Source organism: Chroicocephalus ridibundus, chromosome 1, assembly GCF_963924245.1.
Source record: "Chroicocephalus ridibundus chromosome 1, bChrRid1.1, whole genome shotgun sequence".
Lineage (NCBI taxonomy): Eukaryota > Metazoa > Chordata > Aves > Charadriiformes > Laridae > Chroicocephalus > Chroicocephalus ridibundus.
In genome coordinates, this window is record NC_086284.1 from 197,595,856 (window position 1) to 197,619,660 (window position 23,805).

General features: G+C 38.2%; 1 protein-coding gene across 8 annotated transcripts in view; it reads right to left on the minus strand.

Annotated features, from left to right (window-relative positions):
• The window catches only part of GRM8 (glutamate metabotropic receptor 8), a 357,440-nt gene that overhangs the window by 253,550 nt on the left and 80,085 nt on the right, over window positions 1-23,805 (minus strand). The window lies entirely within an intron of this gene.

A 23,805-nucleotide genomic window follows, 5' to 3' on the forward strand; every position in this document is an offset into this window, starting at 1 on the left:
AACTGATCATTACAGCATCAAGTAACATAACACAGTATTTCTTCCATGTAACAGCTGGGCGGCTAACATACAGGTTGGTACTCTCAGAAGGCAGGAGATCTAGAAAGCTGTCCTTGTAGTCATCAAGATCCTCCTTGATTCCTAGACATCCTAGCTAATCTTATGATTCTATAGTTCATTCTTTACCTTTCTTACTTTTTGTATTCTTATATGATGTTGCTGGATTTCTATTAGAAAAAGAGACAATTTCTGCTCTTTAGAGGTTGGGTGGTTTTTTGCCATCTTCTTTAAGAACAGAAATTAAGAAAGAAAACATTATGAAGAAATTGAAATTTAAATGCTTCACAGAGAATGTAGTCACCCAAACATGGACATCCAGAGCTGTTTTAGGTCCTAGAAGTGCCTAGTCTCCTGTGGGCCCAGAAAACCCTGAGATGCTGACTCTGCCCTGCAGGTATGGCATGGGAGCAACAAGAGACCCATGCCTCTTGGGAGCTGCAGCTGGAGGCAAAATGATCTCCCCAAAAGTACTTACACATCACTAAGTGCCTTTCCTTCAGCCGCTGAATGAATACTGCCCTTTTTTTCATAATATGAAACCATTGCACAAAAAATAAAATGGTGATGTAACAAATAAAAATACCGTGTATCAATGTAATTTCTGTTAAGGTAATAATACCATATGCATATTATCAAAATAAAAATGTTGTTATACCAACAATTTTTTCAGTATCTATAAAGCTATATTGTCTGGGGAGTTGGGGGCGGATGGAATGACAACAACTGCTACCATTGCAAATAAAACATATTCCCATTTCTTAAGTTGCATAAATCAAAAATGATATTCAATCTTTACTCTTCCTTCCCAAGGTAATAGTTTCAGGTTCTTCACCACGGCAGTTGCTATCCATGGCCCTTTCCTGATTTTTTTAGCATCTTTCTAGTTCTGAAGTGCCCGGCACTGTAGCATTTTTTCTAGTTATAGTGTTAGCAGCTTTCAGAAAGGGGCATTATCACCTTCTGTTCTAGCTGTGATGCCTCTAAATATGCTGCAGTTCTAAACTGCTTTGACTTTTTGCTGCCATATTTCACAACAAACGTATATCTAATTGTCTATTATTGCCCATAGGTCTGTTTTTCAACATTATTGATTTCCATCAATCTTCTTCCTGTTGAAGGTGTTTGGGATTATTTTTCCCCAGATATAATCAATCTTCCTTCCTGCCCATTCTTTAAATCTTCTTTAGGAACCTGCCAGTATAGTTCTGTGAAACACTATCTCAGTGGTTTTATATGAAAAAGCCCACGTTATAAAGACATAATTACTGGTTTTTTTCATTTTTTCCTGGAAAAATAAAGATGATTTGCTCTAGTAAGGAACAGAAGATCATCATTCAAAGGGGTAGAGCAGGGTTTCAAAGCCACTTGCAGCCAATGACACCTTTTTGAATTCAACAAAAACAGTGGGATTGCTCCAGTAATCTACCCACCAAGACGAGCTCCGGCTGAGTGAAAGGAGGAGTTCAGCCCACGCTGAGCACGCACTATGACATTGTGCTTCTCACCATGTCAGGCACAGCACTAAGTTAGCAAGAAGTCAAGAAAGCTGCACCAGAGACCCACAAATTTCTGAAGTAACAGCAGGGAATTAGGGGAACAACTGCCGAGGACTAACAGTCCCTTCATCTCTGGCACCCTCCTACTTAGAAATTCAGAAGTTATACAGAATTGTATTTAACATCAGTAAATACAGAACACTTTAGCCTTTACATACTCATTTCTATGAAGACCAAATGCAATTGCAATGTATAATCAGATTCACCTTTTTACTGTTGCAAAACAGTTTTTGAGCATTATTTTTGGGCTATGAAAACCTCATATTTTTGAGGCATACTTTGTGATAAAATAAGAAAAAAGCCCCACAATCAACATAGTCGAAGAAACAGATTTTCCATGGGTTTTTTTAGAGCCATTTCTTGATGTGGTGATAGTATTAACCAATATAACACCCTAACAAATCTCTATAGTACAACAATTTTGTTTTATTTCAAATCTTGCTTTTGTAACTTCTCTGCTAATGCGATTTGAACAAACAGGATAACTCTTTCCCCTCTATTTACTTGCAATTTCTTTACTGAGCTTCATGAGAAGAAATCATTTTTTCATAATAAAGGTTTAAATTTTTCTATAAAAACCGTAACTCATATGTCAAATTTTGTCTTAGAATGCAGCACAAAATCTATCTGAACTAGAGTTTCTCTACAGATTTTCACTGCAAGGACCATGTTGTGATTCAGGTCATCTTGAAGTTTTAGTAATAAGTGCAGAATATGCCACCATCTTCACCAGTCAAGTTCTAGTCAAAATAAGACAGTGAAAGTCTGTATCTTCTGAAAAAAGGGCATTGAATATTTTTTTAATAACAGTGTCTCCACTCTAGCAAGACGTTCAAACTCGGCTGTTCATTTTGAAAAGCCCCCTCTACGAAGAAATGTTTCAGCCAACTTTTTAATATAGTTTTTCCTTCTCCACAAGACAAGATAGTATCTCTGAAAAAATCCATCAGACTTTCTCCCTCTTCCCTTTGGAGGACAGTCTCATTATTATACACTTTTGTTACAACCCCCGTGAAATAATCTGTTGATTATCAATGCCAATCTGCTCAGTAGAAAGGATTATCTAGCTATATTAACTAAAGTGAAACAACCGATATGCACAGAGTGGTTTATATTCTTCTACATCCATGACCATCATCTACTTTTCTGCAGTCCAGCTATCATTTATAATAATTCACAGCCTGTTTCTGTTTATTATGAAGTCTTGGGGCAGGGACTACCTCTGTTTTTCAATACAGTGAGTAACATGTGAGGATCCCAAATTTGATTGAAACCTTTGGGCGTTATTAAGAGTAAAAGAGAACTAGAACTATCTCATGGCATTATGATACAAAAAGGCAAGATTGCAGTCTTATGAAGCAACACAAGAAAACAAGCAGTTTGATTGACTCATGAAGGTTTTAAGAACCTTCTTAAAGATCTTCTTAGCACGAAGATCTTTCTTGGTGTTGGATGATTTGGAAGTGGCTCAGAACAGACCGGGAGAACAAAACTGGTATGTTGCAATGCACTTCCCTTAGCAGATGACATTATCCCTATATTCTCTCTTCTTTATAAGCAGTACACTTCATACCCAGATTAACTTTGTTATCATGAAATGTGAGATCCCTGAGCACACTTGCAAACTGAAGCCATAAACACTTCAACCAAGTATGTGTCCTAAATACCCTCCAACAGAACTCAGAAAAGCAGCAATAGCATTTGCTCCTTCTCTTAATGTGTATTTTATTCATTTTTAAGATTTATTCTACCTCACAGTCTGTGCTCCCCATTTTTTTTTGTGTTATGTATGCTACAGATTCTCCCACCTATGCTCTCTAGTACAGAAGCAGAAGGAGCACAACAGCACGACTGTTTCTCACTTCAAGATGACAACTGCACCAGGCAAACATAAGAATGCAAACCAAGCCATCATGACACTCAAACCACAGGAGTTACAGCACTGTGAAAAAGTAGTCCTATAGTGAAAGTTCAGGCTTGGACTGTACACATCATTTGGTTATCTATGGAATTGGGACACAGACAAATTACAATCAGATACACTGGTACATTAATGTAAAGAATATTTGCCACTGCTCTGCAACAGCTACTCACATACATGCTCCAGAGACAAGTTACATCACATTCAGTGCATCAGCATGTGTCCAGGCTGTTACTGTAGAATTATAAATGATGTGCTAAATTTATGTCCCCTCATATGTTCACATACCTTTATCCAAACTGACATCTTCTACATGATGAAATTATTAAAATGGGGATGCTTGCTGGAGAGCTTGCAACTCTCCCAGAGGAATATCATCATTCAAGTCTTGAAAAGCACAATTAAGAAACTTGGACAGATCTGAAGGCAGAGCTGGGAGATTTTCAGCAATAACCTTAGGAAAGGTTAGCAGATGTTTTCAGTTTCCACCTACAGCCCAAGAACAATGTCCATCATTCTAGGAAAATGGCTACTGGGTCATATCAACATCTTGCAGCTTGGAATAGTTGATTATTGATGGAACAGAGTCACTGCTCTGCATCAGAAAAGCAGTCCTGTTATAACTAGTCTCTAAAAAAGAAACTCCAAAGAAAAAAAAAAAATTAATGACTGACACATAAAGGACCTCTGGGAACTGATTTACAGACTTGCTTAGTTCTACCGCTCCCATAGACTTCACTTGAAATTTTAGGTCTTAAGAAGGACTGAAAATCAGCCCTACAAACCACACTCAAAGATCCCAAACTGCTCTAAAAATTTGATGACTAGATTGGAAAAATGGTATGAAGGTACAATTTCCCCTGTTAATAAAAGCGCAGCCTCTTCCTACACTACAAGAAAGGAAATTTATGTTATACGGTCTCAGAAGTTATTCCAGTAGGAAACTGGGACTGATGGGCTGTGCTGCTGGCTAAACAGGACAATTCCTCCTACACAGGCAGACTCACAAACAGTGTAGCGTCAGCTTGCCACACTTTCCACTCTTCCTATTCTTTCTCCAAGGTGCTTCATTGATCTCTCTTGACATCTCCTGAAACTTGATCAGAACTACACACAACACTTCCTATGGGCCTTTACTAGACTTTTTGATTCCAGCATGACCAGATGTAGTCCCCAAACTTGAAACTAAAGATAAATAATTTATGACAGCTCATAATCTGGTAAAAAAAAAAGAGGAAACATCAGCTTTTATACAGCTGAAATACACAAAGCATTATAGGTATGTGGTTTCACTTTGTTAAGAAGAGGAAACAAATCCATTGGCAAAACACACGCTTGGATCCAAGCCCGACTGCCCGTCTGCAATGATGGAGGCATAGGTAGCCTCCCAATCAATTTTGTCTGTCCCACAGGCAACCCTGCCAATAAGATGGCTATGTTGTTACTTTTAAAACTTCTTAACAGGGGCTCCTTAGCAAGATCTGTTTCTTCATGATTCATGCTTTCTAAATACATTTTAAAACCTCTACTTTAACATGCCTACCTTCTGCTCTTTCTAGACTCCATTAGAAGCCATATTGTGTTTTCCACTAAATGGTGACAGGTCTATCGCCTTGAGAATACATTGCTCAAGGTAGTGTTTACCTTGAATAAAAAGGAACCAATTTCTGCATCAGATGAGATCAGCAGAGCAAAAACCTTTAGTTTCATGAAACCATCAAAAACACAATGAAGGGCTCTGACAAACGTCCTGTAGTAAATCTTGCTGTCAAATTTGAATATTATCATATCCACTAGATCTGTGGTCTCCAAGCTTTTTTGATCATGCACCTCTATCAGTAAAAAGTTTTCAAGTACACAGCCCAATATATATTTATTTATAAACTGTATACATATACTACTGTATTATTAAAAATAGTATACTCCTGCTATTATTATTTATAATACCGTATTAATAATAATAATAATATTCTCATAAACATACCCAGAAACAAAAATTTTAAAAGGATGACATAAAGATGAGATAAATACTACTGTTAAATTTATTTTTTCATTTTATTAATACTACCAAAAAAATTTTCTTCCTGCACCCCAGTGGATTGTCTTGCACACCACCTGGGGTCTGCAAACCCTACTTTGTAGTCCACTGCACTAGACCACCCTGCTTCTCTGCCAGATAACCTGTGTTTGTACAATAGTTACACCAATACAGAGATAAAATACAAGTACAACACATATTTATCAGAAGTTTATCGATACGGCATGATTGTGCCCTAGAGGTGACCGAGACCCAGAAACGCAATCCTTTCTGCTACCCTTAATATAGGTACTCTGTTATATAGCAGCGGGGTTGGGCAGACAGATGTAGAAGGCAGGGGAGTGCATCCTTAGCAAATCAAAATCAGAGTCGCTACTGAACATCTGTTAGTGCCGAAAGGCACCCAGTTGATTGTTCCATGTAGACCTCATTGCCCTTATTTTCACTGTGCTGTGAAGCAGTTTGTGTGGAGCGAGACCGTACAGGGAGGAAAAAACAAACTGTCAAAATGTTCCACTAGCCCTAGGCCTGAATATTTTGTCTGTTCTCCAAAAAGTGCGTATAAATCAGGTAATCAGAAATGACAGCAGTATCACCTAAATTTCAGTCTCTAAAAGTTAGATAATAGAGTACAAGATAGCCATCCAGGCTGCGCTTACCGTCACTGGGGACAAACATGCCCTACCAGAGTGCTGCTCATCTCATCCCATTGCAAATATTTAAGTCAAAAAATTTGGCTTCTGAAGCTGCCTTCATATTTCCATGCTGTCTATGAGGCACCTTATGATAACTAACGCTGTCATAAATACATGGTGTTTGAAGCCCTAAAGTAGGGCAGGTGAATAGCACCCTGAAAGCCTACCTGTTCCACTGCACGTGTCACAAACATGGATTTACACATGGAAATGCCTGAGATAAAGTTTACCTCACTATATATAACCAGCTTGATTTCTCACCCTACATTCTTCTGCTATGAACACCGATGAGACAACAAAGACTACTGCCATAACTGTGTTACTGTCATCCTGTTTTCATATGGTTTCTTATTATAGCTCTTATTTAATTTGTGGCTGTGGCATTTAGAATACCTTGTACACCAACAATATCAGCATCCAGACAGATGTCTCGTGCATTCACAATGAATCACAGCTTGCTGACCTTTAGACAATGAGAAATAGAGGAATAATTATTCATGTGATTATTTACATTTTGGTAACATCTACAAGGCCGTACCATTTTACCGTAAACTTTGGACACACTATTTGCCCTGTTAACCCTTGATTCAAAAAAAGATCAAAACAAAACCCATGGAGAACATATACAGCATACAAAAGAGTTACTGGCATAAGAACAGCCTTTGTTATGGCGGTCAGGAGGAAAGAGAAAAGTTAGGAGGAGAAAGTTAAAGAGTAGGAAAGGAGGACAATGAGGGAAGGGAAAGAGAGGGAGAAAGGAAGGGACAGGCAAGTGAGAATAACAAAATGAGATGGCCCATGACAATAAATACTCAGGCTGCCAAATGAAAACAATGGTTTCCACTGATGCTCCAGTGCACCCAGAGCAGCCTGTTACAAGCAGCGAACTGAGCTCTTGGTGGGCTCAGGTGGTGGGTTTCTCTCTACCACACAAGGATTTTTACCTATGGGCAAGAAAAGTTCTGGCACTTACAGGCATCAGGCCTGCTTCGGGAAGATGTGCGACAGACCTTTCCTTTAATGCCCTCCTAGCACACAGCTAGGTCGTGGTCTACAACTCCTGCTACTCCCAAGTAATGTCTAAACTTTAGGATGACCATGGACACAGCATACACCATTGTAAGAAACTAGGTACCTTGTGACAAAATATGTCCCTTGGGGAACAGGCTTGTTCATTACGCATGTTATCTAAGGCGTGTTTTCCTGTGACTGCGAGGCAAAAAATGCCTCTGACACAGACATTCTCAATGCCCACAGCAACATGTTTCTCATTTCACTTCTGCAGGTTTTTTTTTTTCCTTTTTTTTTTTTTTGGCAACCAAAAGGCTTTATAGTACTATTAACACAGTAAAAGTGAAACAAAATCTGTGCCATGAATGAAACACCCAAATATTAAAGAACACAAAACCATTTTGTCCTTCTTTGCTTTCTCAGCTTTTGATAGATCCATAACTCTGCTGCCAGTTCACTGACATTGTATTAATTGCAGTAGTCATGTACCTAAAAGGTCATGATGCTCAGTTATCTTAGACCTTTAACAATCAAAGTTCCCTCTTACGCTTTTACTTTTAATAAAAATCTATCTAAATAGATAGATCAGAAATATCATGGTATATTCTCTTGCAACAGGTAGCTCTTCTTTTATACATCACTTTTGATATACTCTATGAAGCTACACCATTAGGTGCTCTATTTAACAAGTAATTTGGCCAAATCTTGCTACAGCTCCTCTCCCGTTGCTTCAGGAATTTTCTTTTCCATCCCAAGAGAATGTGTTATCTTTTCCTCCTAAGTCCTTGCTTTAGGTGTTGTGAATTATAAAATCATGGCAGGTCGCACCCCTGAAGTGTCTGCATTCTAGTAATGTAGAAATTAGTTCTCTCACAGGCAAATTTCTACTACTTTAAAAGAGTTTTAAAACTTTCTAGAAGGGAGGCAGCCCTACATATGTTCATGAAATGGATAATAAATTGCAATACTTCAGAAATATTTAAAGGTCTCTTTTTGAAGATAGGATAATCTTAAAACAGATCATCAATTGTTCTTGCCTCAGGGAATTTAAAAGCACTGTTTGTGTTAAATTTTCTTGTGTCACTTAACGCTTTTAGGATATACAGCCTGATGTAACCAAAGGCGCCCTGAATGGTAAAACATACACTTGAACTAGCCGGGTAACCTTATGCTCAGAGAGCCTCAAATTTGTCACTTCTTGAAACCATTCATAATCAATTCTTCATGTTCTTCAGTAATCCACATCTTTGTAGCTCCTTGTATCATACTACAATGAGTATTAAAAAACTGATATAACAAATCTCCTAGGTTTAGGGCTATATTTTTTTGTCATACCCAACCTTTATAACCTTTATTCATTGTCCTGCTGCCTGCCTAATAGCTCTCTTGTTTAAAATAGTCTTGGCCATAATAAAACCAAATAAAATTATATCACAAAAATATATCATGGGAATTGTGGGATTTGTATTCTCAAATTATTTTAGGAAAGCAAGCAAATAAAAAAAGACTACTGAATTTAACAGACGACAAAAGTTATTTTAGACTTTCATGAAGACACTGTATGAAGACACTGTATTTAGGGAAGTCTTCAGTACATACTTCACCTCTGCAATTCCCAGGGCATTTCAGTCTGCATCTTCAAATAATCTGTGTTTGGAAACGCTATCTTCAAAAAACACTTACCCTACCAACAGGTGACACAGTGTAAGGACACACGTATGGTCTGTTCTTCAGAGAATTTGAGATACTTTCTTGCAAATGTGAGGGCTTTCACCAGTATTTAAATTTTACCACTTAGAAGTTCCCATTTTCAATAACTGTAAGATTGCTTTGTTTTGATTTATAGTCTTTTTTGATACCTTAAAGCAAGAGCATCTGTTCAGTATTCTGGAAACTTTATAGTATTTAAAGTACAGGCTGAAACCCTTGCTTTTGCTTCGTATCCTGGGAAAACATCAAGCAACTACAACAGACGCAATTTATCTGTGATTAGCTGCAGTTGCTAAAAGCCTCATACAACCGTAAATATCAGAAAGGCCACCATTTCCTACACACAGGGGTTTGCATCTTTTTGCCTTGCTATTCCCCAGGGTAACCAGTTAGAATAAAAGTATTCTGAGCAGACCCAAGGGCTGACAGCTTCATTTTGTTACGAGAAAAGAAAAGAGATGGAGATGCAAAGTCAAGATGTTCAAGTGTCTTCCAGTCCTACTCAGATTCAGATTGATTGCCTCCGTAGTCAGACCAACCAGGTACCCAGTAATCCACAAAGAGTTTAAAATTAAAAAAAAAAAAGGAGGGGTGGGGTGGGGGTGCTGAAAAGGTCCATTTAACACTCACAGACCAGTAATCACCATTTACAGGCAACTGTGATGGTTTAAATATTGTCAGTGTTTAAAAATCAGTATCTTAATGTCGATTATCTCAAATTTCCATGTGTTCAGATTCCAAAGCAAGGTTTCTCTCCACGCATAAGATCAAAACATATGTGGTTTTACTGAGGCTCAGATAAGCCTTTGGGCTATCACTGTGCTGTGTGGTGATCCCAGCGGGCCAGACAGATGGGCACCTTGACTGATTTCTGCAGTGGCAGATATGACCTTAGTTTTATACAATCCAACAGTCTTTCATACCTCTTAAAATTCACTGCCATCAAGACTTAGAGTTCTTTAACCATGCCATCTTCTCCCATAGTGCTTTTTACAGTTCAATTTAGCTGTTTCAAGCAAGATTTTATACAGTGCCTCCATTTGTTCTTTATATCTAAATCGTATAATTGAACTGAAACCTTAGGATTTGAAATGTAGAAAAAACCCAAATATTTCACCATAGTTCAGAACAAAACCAGTTTTACTTCTTTACTGACATTTTCTGGGGACTGCCATAATAGATTATGGAGCTGTAAATCATCTGTATATAGCACATCCAGGAAGCAATTTCAGTTTGAATTAAAATTTGTGTATTTCTGTCACCAAATACCGACAGGTGCACTATTCCTTTGGCTGCCAGAAAAGGTCCAAATTCATCACAGTTCATATTTTCCCAGATTCTCAGCTCCACATTTTCTTCAGTTGCAGTTCATATTCTACAGTCAAATGAAAATTTGTTCCCAATGATATTGTGTGACAGCTGCTACTGATGGCATCAGTGCATGCACTGACTGCTGTAATCACCACCAACAAAATTAAATGTTACAGAGTGGTACAAAATTGTAACGCATGTAGTTGTTCTTTTTTTTTCATATGACAGTGTCATTAAAGTCATTGAAATATTCGAATTTGCCATGTTTTAGTTCTGCAACTTTGCATCCTCTATCATGGAAAGGCCTTGAAGACGTTTTACATGAATGCAAACACCTCAGGAGCAGAAGCTTTATTAATGGTATGAATATTCCAATCAATCACAAAATTGTAAATAAATTAATCTCTACAATGCCAAAAATAATTTTCCAGTAATGTTATTTTTAAAAAATAACTATGTGAATGGTTTGTAATGTTAGACGCACAGCCCTAGTATCCCATAATTCTGCAAAACCAGTTTCTTCTGCCACATCCACAAAAATAGCACATTCAGCTACATTGCATTTGTTCTGAAGGCATGAACTGCTCGTAGAATTGCAGTAGTGTCTAGAGATGGAGGTTGGAAGAACAGGTGGGTACATTAGAAGAAACCAACATAGGTTGGGTGAGGCAAAAGAGATGATTGACTCCAGAGAGTGATTTAGCTTGAAGAAACAGTCTAATAACAAACTTCTTACAAATAAGATATTTCTATCATGTTGCTGCTGATGACTGCACCTAATATTCATGCAGTCATCAGGAACACATTCTTTTTTTATTAGATGATCTTTGGGCAAGGTTTGCACGTGCCTATCATTTTCTGAGTGCCCATGAAATGGCAGTAATTAATGATGAATCATTTATTCATTGAATTTTGTCTCTTCTTATGCTTGAATACTGACACAATTAGTCTGCAGTTCTTAGACTCATGTTTCAAAACTGGTGTATCCGATCGTTTTCCATGAATATTTCTTGATAGGCAGCTTGTACATGAGCTGTTCTTACTGAAAATATCAGAGCATCAGGGTTTCAACAGGCAGATAGAACAGATTATATTCAACAAGCTTTGAAGGAAAATGTTTCCAGTATGGCCCATTTCATTATGTCAGGTATCATAAACTCTCCTGTTGAGTTAGGTCACTCTTGCTGTCACATCAAGAGGTCACATTCCCCAAGAAAGCAATAGGGGATTCTGCACGTTTCATCATGTGCCTCAGCAGGAAGGAAAATGAATGTCATACGCCTGCTCTTCTGCAGTTACCAAGTTAGGGGATGTCTTTATTAACATTTGCCACATTGCCTCTGAGAGGCAGTTACAGGATATGCCTTTTACCTCAACGCCACGCTCAGAACCCATCACGACAAGCCGAGAAAGCCTTTTAAATATCTATTTCCTCCTTTCATTTCAGTAAGGCTCAGAAGTCCCTTTCTCCTCACATATGTTGCTTTTCTACACAGTAACAATTAGAGTTGCTTGTAGATAGTTTGGAGCAGGACAAGACTACACCGTGTCTCTTTTCTTTAAACAACCAAAGTCATCAAGAAGTGTTCTTAATTAAAATATAAAGCACCGTACCTGTATATATATTGCGGATTTATATTAGTCTGTCTGTGACCAATTGTAACCCACGGAATACCTTAACATTACTTCTAAATTGTTTATTCTGCCTTACAGAGATCATCAGCCTGTTTTCTTCATAACTTCTATGCATTTTATTAAAAAGAGCTACTTCCTAAAACATCATTTCCATAATTGAACATGAGCACCTAACACAACAAAGCAATGTGCTGAGAGCCACTGGGGCAGAATTAAAATGAATATAAACAGAATCCAGCTTTTCCTCTTCTCCTATGGTGTAAAGAATTAAAGAAAGATGCTCTCTTCTTTCTAGAACAAACTATTATGCTGTGGGACTAACCCAGGCATTTATTTTCATCCATTTCCAGATTTCAGCATATTTTTTCCATGCAATCAGATGATGTATAGTGCAATTAGGTGCTGTGGAAAAGGAGTAATAATATCATTTAAATGTTATGAAAAATCTCTTTAAAACACTAACTTGAGAATATGACCAGCATAATCAATATTTCTCTAGTAACCTGTAAAAGACTTAATTCTCATGAGAAATTCTAGCAAAGCTGGGAAATTTCTGCCTGCCTAGAAAAGAACAGCTTTGTTCTATCTTTCTGTCATTCAGAGGACACTATGCTTGGGTGCACAGGAACATGGGATTAGATGGAACTGGAAAGGCCCCCAAGTCCATTCCCAGTGACAGTAAACTGTCTGGCAATAGATCCACTGAACATCATTTTAGGCCCCATTCAATAGCAACGAAAAGTTTCAGGCCTATCTACAAACACTTTCCAAAAACCAGCAAGCCGAAGAAATAACAGCAAAGCATTACTGCAATTCACATACTGCAACAGAACAACATAAAATGCCTGCAGCGCAATCTTGCCCCAGGGATGAACACATAAAAGCCACTGACAGGGGCTGAGAGCTTACAGGGAAATTTTTTCAGCAGCCGAGTTGCAAATTTGCTTTCTAAGCCATCTTTGCGCGAGGGTTTAGGTCTGCTTTTTTTGCATCCAGCGCCATCCTGCAGCTCTCTAAGTCACCGAATTGGAAAGTATAGGCAGGGAGAGAAACACCCTTGAGGGAGACGACCCAGCTCTTTCTCCCTGTCTTGTGTCACAGCAAGGAACAACACAACATAAAAACACTCATGAGCCACAGCTCAGTACTTCAGTTTCTATCTTGCTTTGGAGGAGCTGAGGTAAAGGACACACGTGTATGAGCCGCTAACGCAGGAGCACAGGACAGCACATCTCGGGCTAACATGAGGAGAAGAGGGTTAAACCCTCGTTAGCCCCTTGGTAAATCTTCACGTCAGGCAAGATCAGTCCAGAGGAAAACCATTATGCTACTGGTGCTGGAGAATTAAGGAAAGGTCAGAAAGGAGTGCTGTAAAAAGGACTCGGGTAAAAAAGTGTTTTCTCTTCTAATTGGTGATGCCAGAGGAAGGAGATAACATTGAACCTGCTGCAACTTCACCTCCAGCACACCTCCGCAATGGATGCATCTTGGTCATTAATAGCCACAGTGGCAGAGCTGACGTGGAAGTTTGTCCTTAGCACATCGCTGAGACCTTTTACCTGTCTTAGTACAAACTGGCCTGTTCCTCAGGCAGACCTTGGGCTATGTGAATCTTTGTGAAAAATGCCCACAAAAGTCAGAACTGTGAGGGACTGAGTCAGACCTGCATAGTAAGAACTAAATTCTGTTCACAGTTGAAGAAAACACTGTTAAACCAGCTCAGAATAGTCTAAGGAGTTAAATGCCTTTATTGTTTGTTTCCAGCTGCAGTCTTTAACAATGGCCTCTTTATTTTTATCCTGCAAAGGTTAGGCAGCATCTAGGCAAAAAGCACATTATGGCACTGACAGCTTATTTAACTGTGGTGATATTAAATTGCGGTGTATGTGGGAGGGACACTATCACAGGAACACATTTCTCCTCTGCTTCTTCCTTTTCTCAGGTTCTGCTTTTTACATCCTAAAGCTACATACTAACAACTTCACCCATAGAGCAGCATCAGGTAAACTATGTTGACGAATCCCTTCATCGCGTAACTTCCTGGGGAGATGCTCATCGCATGCTTCTTCCAAACCAGCAATAAGAAGCCTATGGCTTAGTAGGTGCAATTAAAATCCTGACATTTACCACACACAGTACTTACAGTTACCGTGATATTTACGGTGTCCCACACTGAGTTCTGAATGCCACAAATACTATAGGGAAGGTAAATATTGCCATGCATGAAAGATGTAGGCACTGATGGTTTTCAGTGTCTTGTAAACAACGAATAAATCCTTGATAAATAAAATCCTTCATTTGATTCCTTTATTTTTCTCTTTTTTTGCGGGGGAGCTAATTTTGGAAACAGATTTTTTTTTCCGCTTTTTATCTCCAATAATTACTTTCTAAGAAGGAGAAAACCCCCAGTATTTACTACAATAGCTTTCATTTCAAGGGTGAAGGGGCCATTCATTTAACACTCCAAATCAAGTTCTGACCACATTATTGGCATGCTTCGCACATTCCAGAGGATTTTAAGATTTTTAAGGAACAAAGCTTATGCAATCATACTATCATATTCTGTGTGAATCCTTGTAGCCTTTTTCAGGCATATTGCATGAGGTCTACCAGCTTTTTGCAGAGTTTTGCCAAATTTGACAGACAGATAGAGGTCCAAAAGCTTATTAAGTACATTCATCTTTTGTGAAAGCACAAGGCTGATTAGAGACGAGAGATCCAGTTAGTGGTCTCACTGAGGGAAAGGAGAATCTCAGCTTTTGCTAGATACCATAGCACCTACACAGGACAGAGCCATTTCAAAAACCCCAACAACGGATAAAACTTTAATCAGAGTCCTCAACCAATCCAACCATGAAATACCAAGCCATAATTAACGAGACTACATTATGTCCCTCCTCCCAGAACTTCTTGCTTCTTTAATGTTTAGAACCAGAGATATCTGCAGTTTAGAAAATCCCAAAGCCTTTTATCTTCTCTCAGGCTCCTACGAAAATTGAATAAATTCAGGGAGCACAGATTGATCAGATGGCTATTAAAAAAAAAAATGGTTCAGCTACACTCCATGGTCTAGGAAATCCCGGTGAATCACTTTGCACATACATCCTGTTCCTTAGGGTTTTTTTCTGCAAACTGCCTTTGCCAGAGACAGAGACCTGAGCTATCTGGACCTTTGATTAGGCCTCATTCAGCTACATTAAGGCTCTTATGTTTTGTGAATTCTGTATGATTACTTTAATCATAATTAAATTTCACTGACCTCTCTTCCAAGAAAAACTCAGGCATTTGCTATCCCTTCCCTTAAATGAAATGGTGTCTGCATTTCATAATATTAAATAATGGATTGATGAAAACTCCCCGATTCCTTTCCTACAAGAGTTCTTCTATTGGCACAGAATACACATGGGATGAAATACAATCCTGCTAATGAGATGATTAAGTTAGGCACAGCCTGATTAAAATTTTAAATGTCTGGGCCCAAATGGGGACTCCTCAGTCCACTTAAATTGACTCTCTAGAGAGTTTAGGCAGTCAACAGAAAAATGCAGAGGAAGATCTCGTTCTCTTATTACACCTCCCTCCTTATGCAGCAGAGCACTGAGCCCCTTTTTGTTAACAACACATGTAAATCTAAAAACACTCCATTAGAATCAATGTCAGGTTTTTAATATAAATATGGGGTCTAGTCATAGCAAGAGAGAGAAATAGAAGAAAAGAGGAAAAGAAAAAAGGAAAGAAAGCAAGCAGGTCCAAACCCAACACCAGAGACCTTGGTTCTACTTGCTACAAAAATTAAGTACAGGTTTAATTCCCCTTGCTTTACTCACACGAGGAAGCAAAGCACTCATTTTCTCATGTACACACCCTCTCACACTCTTTCTTTGTCTCTTCCTGATGCTCTCAGAGACTGCTATCTTTAGTTAGTCGTCTTTGCTGGAAGTTTCCTTAAATTGTAATTGGATGATCTTCCAGATTCTGGGGGACCCTGTCAGAAAAACTCCTGGGGATATAACCCTTATTTGATGAAACTGAGAACTGCTAAATAGCACAGGACTGACAACAGGTATGATTCGTTGTTCATAGCAGAAATATTGTTTTAACAGCAACTATTTTTAAGGAGCCCTATAAGAAAATAGATGTTTGTACATTCATGTTCCTGTATTTTATTTTCTGCCAAATAAGACTCTGAACTTATAAATATTGTTTTCTCTGTACACATCTCTGAGGATGTGGATCTTAGCCCACATGCCTGCTTACACACCCTCAACCTTAGAGATCCCAAACTTATAGGCACCACTGGTGAATTAAGTTCCACAAATCATTTTCATTTTTGCAAGCTTTCTGACTGTGCATGTGGCTTATAGTCACGTGCAAAACAGCCCTACAAATAACAGCACCCTCCCAGTCAGATGGGCGCTGGCTGCAGCCAGCCTGGGGAGAGCATTCACCTGTCTCTAAAAATCACCATCCACCGACTCTAGAGCAACCCCATGCTCTAGTGCAAGAGTGAGATGGCCATGACGACCACGGTATCGGATGAAGTAAATTGGCCTCCTGGTCACAGCCAAAGTTTCTCTGAGGACTTCAGTAGAGTTGAGAACATGGCCTGCTTACAGCCAGAAAACTCCAGCAGGAGCTTTCAAAGGAGTGAATTTGGATGTCTAAGAGTTAAGTCATCTGGGAAAACACGGCAGCTGGAAGGCCATCTGGGGCTCCGACAGGATGGATGGGATACAGCTCATGGCATCTTATACTACATAAGTCATTCTCTATTCTTCGTCTTTAATTCCTCTTTATCACTAACACACTGCACCTCTCATTTTCCTTTTTTTTTTTTTACCCTTTTTTTGCTCTTAGAGACTGTCATGAGTAAGTATATGAGGAATTAAAGTGCTTTTTTCCACCACAAAGACCTTGTGGTAGCATATAGCATCTGTAATGCTTTCATTTCACCTAGTACTTCACCACCAGCTTTCGAACTATGATCTGTCTCTGCTTTCATACAAGCACCATTCCGCTCCCCACCACCACCACAAACATGTATGCATACACATCTTAAGTTCAGTGATTCAACACAATGAATCAAAAACCCTATAAAAGCAGAAATGACTCAGTTCTTGGAGAACGTAGCACAGGATGTTGCATCTGAAACTAAATCAAAAGTAACTAACTGCAGTAAAAGCTTCTGGCAACTAGCTTAAGCTATGAAAACAGTGCAAGTCCACAAGACACCTTTACTAGCTTTCTTTTCCTAAGTCTACCATGGGTGAACAAATATCAGCTTTGCTTCTGCCTTCCAAAAGCTATTTTACTTTGATAACTGTGTTCCCCTTGTTAGATGCCAGCAATCAAAAATCAAGTAGCTAAACTTGATATTAATTTTTATAACGAACTTACATCAAATGCAAAATATAGCTGAATATATGGCATTTTTGTTGTGTCCGTTATCTTAGTCCTACAGAACTTCAGAGAAAGAGTCACTGGTATTAGGATTACTTTAATACACAAATTATAGGTTCTTGCCCTCCATCCCCTCACACTGCCTCTGCGATGAAATGATTGCTTTCTTTTCCATTTGGTGAGCGGTGAACAATAATTTCAGTAAGACTAAAAATTTGATTGAGCAAATTAAGCAGGGAAAGGCTGAAGCTAATCTTGGTGTCTCATCATGCTGGCTGTTAGTGGCATCGGTCTTATTTGTATTCCTTCACTGTCTAAAATCTATTTATTCACATGCATGGAAAGGAATGAATTAGAACGGTGGGAAATTCAGTGCTTTTAGAAGTGGAGAATTAATAATGTTGGGTAAGCAAAAGCAACAGTGCTGCGTAAACTCTCTTACCGTGCTCTCAACTGCATATGGCATAGATTGCTAAAATAGTGAATTGTGAAGATCTCATAATATTGGAATACCTCCTGATAGGAAATTTGGAGGCAGCAAAAGCTCTTTTGCACCAGTAACTAAGATTTGAGGTCACTTGCAGCGGTGAATGCTTGGTATTACATAAACCTATTTGTTGTCTATGTTCTGTTTTTTTAGTTGATTAACCAGAAGTCCACAAAAGCAGCCACCGAGATGAAATCTGATGTGCCCTATAGTCCACAAAACTACAACTGTTTCAATAGGAAACTTTTCAAATTGAAAATGTGACTTAATATAAAATACACTCTCCAAGTTAGATCTGCATTCTGAGTTCTATTTGAAAACCATATCTCATAACTGGAGTGAAAAAACAATATTTGTGGATGTATTTCATTTCTGTTAGTTAAGACAGAGTGAGCTAGAGCATAAGGATTTTGTGAATCACCAAAAGGAACATTTACTAAAGACTTGCGATTTCATTTGAATAAATCCATTTAAGATGGAATAAAATTACAGAGTCATCAATCAGAATACCATCCAAAAGAAGTCGGAAATTCATGGCTCGGGTGAAAAAAGATGATTTGATGAGGCCGATGGAAGCCAAGCTCAACTCTCAAGCTTGGAGCTTGCACAACCATTCTGTCCCCAGAGCCTGAGCAAAACCTAAGAATAACACAGCATGCAAAGGGATCATCTGGATTTCTGAGTCAGATCCCACATTGGCTCAAGCAAACGCATTGAACAGTCCCTTTTATAAAATGACCAAGGTCCATTCTTGAAATTTGTTTTGTTTTCCTTCCCATGAATAAATTAAATTAAACTGGGCAGAATTCAGGGCCTTACTCCTCTGTTCAGCAAAACATTAGACTGCCTAGAGTATCACTCCCTAGGAAAACATAACTACATTTTGTTAAGTATTTTGTTAAGCTGAACGTAACGTAAACTAAAGGCTGATAATAGATAACAGAAGAAATTAACTTAGCATTTTCCCCATTTGTTTATGTTCTTTCTTTCCCTTCTTTCATTTCTCATTTTCCTGTTTTCTTCTGTGTAGACTCTCTGTAATTGGACTAGGAAAAAAAAGTATTCGGACTCGATGTATTTTACCTTTTAAGCCTGCACATAATCTCTCTCCTGCAGCAGTTTTTCTATGCCTGTATAACAACTGAAATAACAAATGAGCAAAAAGAGTTATTTAGAAGGGAACAGAAGGCAGCTCTCTACCCACCACGGAAGTCCTTGAATGCCTTTCATCACTCCTCCTGAGAGGCACCTGAGGTGCAGGTAGCCCAGAGGGGCTTGTCACAAGCTTGTGATGCCTGTGGCAAGTGCACATATGGGAACTGATGCTCTTCCATCATTAACACATTTCATGAACACATCCAAATGTCCTTCTTTCAGAAAACTGTCTCCTTTGTAATTGTTTATCACAGAGAGACAAAGAAAGCTAAGACAACTCTGCTTAAACTGACCTTAGTTAATGAACCTTATAATTTCATGGACATTACCGTGGAAAACTGACCATTACCATTACTCTTTAATTGGGAAGTCATTCTACATCTGAATTGAACACTTGCCATCACTTGAAATCCCCCTCCTCCCCACTGTGCTCAGACTCTACCAGGGTCCACATGGGAAAAAAATCATTTTCAGAGTCGCATGACTTTAACAGTCTCTGTACAGACATCACTGTTACCTCATGGACATCTGATTAGCTGAAATATCAAAACAATGAAGGGATTTAATCATGAAATGCCCATTAACTTCAATAAGAGATCCATAACTAAGTCTGTAAAAACCTGTGCCACCAATACCATTCTGTAGGTTACTTTTTTATTTTTAAACTAAATTCTTTACCCTTAACTGGAGGAAAAAGAAAATAGGCACACATTTTGCATATGTTTTAGCAACAGAAAGAATATCTCCAGATTGACTTCAACATCTCAGTTCTGTGATAGGGACATTATGCTTTGCAAAACAAATTATTCTGGAAAAAAATTAAAAACATTAAACAATTAAAATAATTTAACTGAAATTAAATAATATTTCTACCTCTTGAATAAGCTCTGAAAGGATTTAATCCATAAAATACTACAATATAATGGAAGTAATTATGAGGTTTGACAATTCTTATAAATTGAGCAGTGTGATTATCTGCACTTCATTAAGTGCATTAACATGTTGGGTAAAATACTTATAATCATATCACTCAATTTACTGGCCTTAGCAAATGTTGCAATGCATCTCACAGCAAATCCAATATGCTAGCAAAATATATTTCAATACACCTGCTAGAGCATACATAAAAGTACTGCCCTCTTCTGGCTAGTAACTGAACATAGTAGTTCCCATCATAGTTCCCAAACGCAGTTTCCCGTCATCCATGGGAAGTTCTAAAAGGTTGTTATTATATGCAATAGGGACAGCACTGAAGACTTGGGCAGGCTTTGTTGAGTTATATGGCCTCTCATTCTACCATGCAAGCAGGCTTTCATGGCACTCATGCCAACCTTTAGCCTAAACTTTAATAACATGGAGGCTGTTTATTTCCTGGGATTGCACGATAGCCTTCTCTCTCATCCTTCTGGGCCCTTTCTGGCAAAGCTGCCCCTGTGGGTTTCTCTGCATCCCAGGTAGCACTGGTGAAGTTCAATACAATGTAATTCTCTCCAAAGTTATAGACTCTCATAGATGTCCTGGGGCGCGCATGCTGTTTTAAAGGGAGTAGGCCAAGCAGAAGACAAATATAAAGACACCCCACCGCCACCCACAAAACGAAGGAAAAGAAGTAAAGAGGAAAATAGGAATGTCTACAAAAATAAACACCTTCACCGCAAATTCAGTTCAGACTTTTTGTTCCCATTTTTGAAAGAGAGCAGATCTTGACTTGGCATTCCTGAAAACAGATGTGGTTTAGAGAGCATTTACATCCGTGGGATTAATGACATCCTGCAAATGTCATGGATCATTTAATCCATGTTTAGACACCCAACATAAATGTTTTCAGGAATCACTGAGGTGTCAAGATAGCTTTGTTTTTCTTATCCCCTCCTTCCCCAAACATTTACAAAGTCCATAGGTGCATGCACTTCAATGGACTCAGTTCTTAATTTGGAAATCTACAGCCACCTTGTTCTTGTGTTTGTAAGGATTTTGAAATTTTGTTCCTCCCTCTATGACCAATCACAGCATTTTGGCAAGCAGCCCAAGGAGAAGCTGACTTATGAAGGCATATGAAGGGTATTCTGCATGTCTGTATGCTATTGTATAGTATGCTCAGTGTGGACATGGCAGGAAGGCTTCTGGACACACACAGCCACAGCAGCACATAGGGATTTATCTGCATGACACCTCTGCTACTCAAGGGTATTGTTTTGTAACTCATTCTCTTGATTAATTGTCTAATCAAAACATCCTGCTTTAATTAACAATGTTAAAGAAAGAGACCGGCATTTTTGTTAGAATGTCAGCATTTAAAACAATTCATTCCATTTCAGTTTCTTCTAAGAAGTGATGAAAAGCCCCTGATCATTCTATATTGAAGAAATGCTAAAAAGTAGAGGAACAAGCAACACTATTTCCATCATAGAAAGTCCTTGAGAGAACAGAGTTTTGACCTAAGAAACAGTTTGTTTTCTAGTAAGAGAAAAAAAAAATATCTTTTTATAATCTGTAAAGTTTCACAATATGCATATTTCTGCCATCCCAATTTATAGTGGTGGTATCACAGCTTGTAATTTGCATAAAAATCATGCATTTCTAACATAAAAAAATCAGTGTAGGAGTCTTTCCAACTATTAGTGAAGTATACACATATGCCTGTTTTTTTCTGAAATGAGTAATAGTAATTCTTTGAAATATTCTATTCTTTGAACAGAACTCTTCGGAGCTCTGTGGGCAGTTCTTCAGGTAACAGAACTGAAGGAATGACTCTTGTAGCTGACTAAAAGGGTTACCCCTGTCTGAACGCACGCAGACTCATGCAAGCATCCAAGAGAGAGCTGTTACTGCTAAGTTACCCCAGTGCAAGTTTAGTAGCAAACGTGTGCTTACGGTGACTCAGAGCACAATATGGCCCCCTGCCCCACAACACAAGAAAGAAAATAAATAAAACGAAGACGAGAATGTCGCCTTGACATTTCCAATCAGACATTCTTAGCTTGTAATCTTGCAAGAATATTGTCAGCGTTGTAACATCCGACTCATTCAACTCTTCTACTTCGTGCAGATGAGCAAATCTCAAGTGTCTTGTATTAGCATAGCGTATTAAAAATAGCAGTCCGTGAAAACTGCAAACTGTTGTTTCTCATATAGGATACTTCTGTACTGGTGAGGGAGTGGGGGAGATTAGAACGAGTAGGGAAAGTCATAAAGTAATAAAACAAGAACTGAAGATCCTACTGATAAGGTCCAGAACACATTGGAATTCACCACATTGTAAAGGAAGAATGACAGTGGGCATCCCTTTAGTAGGCCATAGTTTGGTTTAGTTTTTATTTACACTATCCTTTTTTATCGCTTAGACACAAAAGAAAAAAAATCCCAGAAAGCCAATTGTAATGTTAAGTTTGATAAGTTCTAATAAGATTTTTCAGTCTTAAAACAACTGCCATGAAGCTGTAACAGACTGTGGAGAGCTGACTATGTATATATCCTGCTTTTGAGGATATAGTCATGTATGTCACAGCGCAGTACATAACATAATGTGAATAAAGTCACATATCATGTTACGTAAGCTTACAGAATGATGAATAGTTATATTTTTGGTTTGTTTTCTCTTCGTAGAAAAAAAGAAAAACAACACACTGTCTACTTAACAGCTTCCTAGATCTTGGTAGAACTGCCCAGGAAAGTAGACCATATATCATGTACATACACTATTTATTAATTATTCTTAAAACTGAATTTGGCCTAAGGAAGGAAGGAAAACTGATTCTTGGGTAGCATTAAGCTTTATGGTTACTTTTTCTGATAGGTATTACCATTTAGCCAAAACTGATGAAAATGTTGAAAACGAACAGTTTCAATTTCAGTTGTTCATTCTTTCTTTTTAATATCAGAAGACATAATTGCAAAGACATCAGATGAAATACTCCTTTTCTGTTTCATTTTACAGCTTTGTAAAAATAAAATTATAATGAAATCTAAACAAAACATGCTTCAGCTGAACTGTTATGCAGAAGTTTGCACAAAAAATGTAATGCAATTTCCCTCTGTCTTAATTCACGGTGAAATTATCAGTTGTGAAAAGTTCTAAAAACAGAGAAATCCCAAGTTTCATTTAGGGCTAATCTAACACTTGGAAGACTTTAGTTCCCTGTTATATGGGCTTTCTACGTGACCGAGTCAGTGGCTTCACGTACAGTTGGATGATAACAAGAATTCAACATATCACATTTTGAAAGTTACTAATCTTTACCCTCAAACTACCAGCACTATTAGTTCATTAACAGATCGTATGATCCTACATAATAGGGAAATGTATGACCTTGAAGAATAAATGCATTCCAAATGTATGAGCTTGAAGAATAAATGCATTCCAGAGGGCCATATAGTTAAACAAGATACAAGTTAAGTTCAGATCTCTCTGCATTCTGTTATTATTAGTACTTATACAGAAAGTAACAGTAATTACCACCAAAATAGATATATCATCAGCCTTGTATATAGAATATTGAAGTTCATAATAGAGTTTTTAGAAGAAAGACTTCAGGAAGTTGGGATCAATAGGCAGAAACTGGGGGGTGGGGAAAGGGAGAGGTGCCCTAAGGATCAAAAACAACAAATAGAAAGAAACAGTCAAAAATCAGCACTGGAAAAGGCTACCAAACGTGTGCTCCAGAACTGCTACTAGGGCTCGTGTGCTCCAGAACTGCTACTAGGGCTTGGTTTGTATAACACAATGCACTTCAATAAAAGGGAACGGGAAAGTATTGAGCAGAAAGATTGGAAAATTTGAAAACGGTATAAAATTATTTGAAATAAACAAGAGCAGAGAGAGGAGA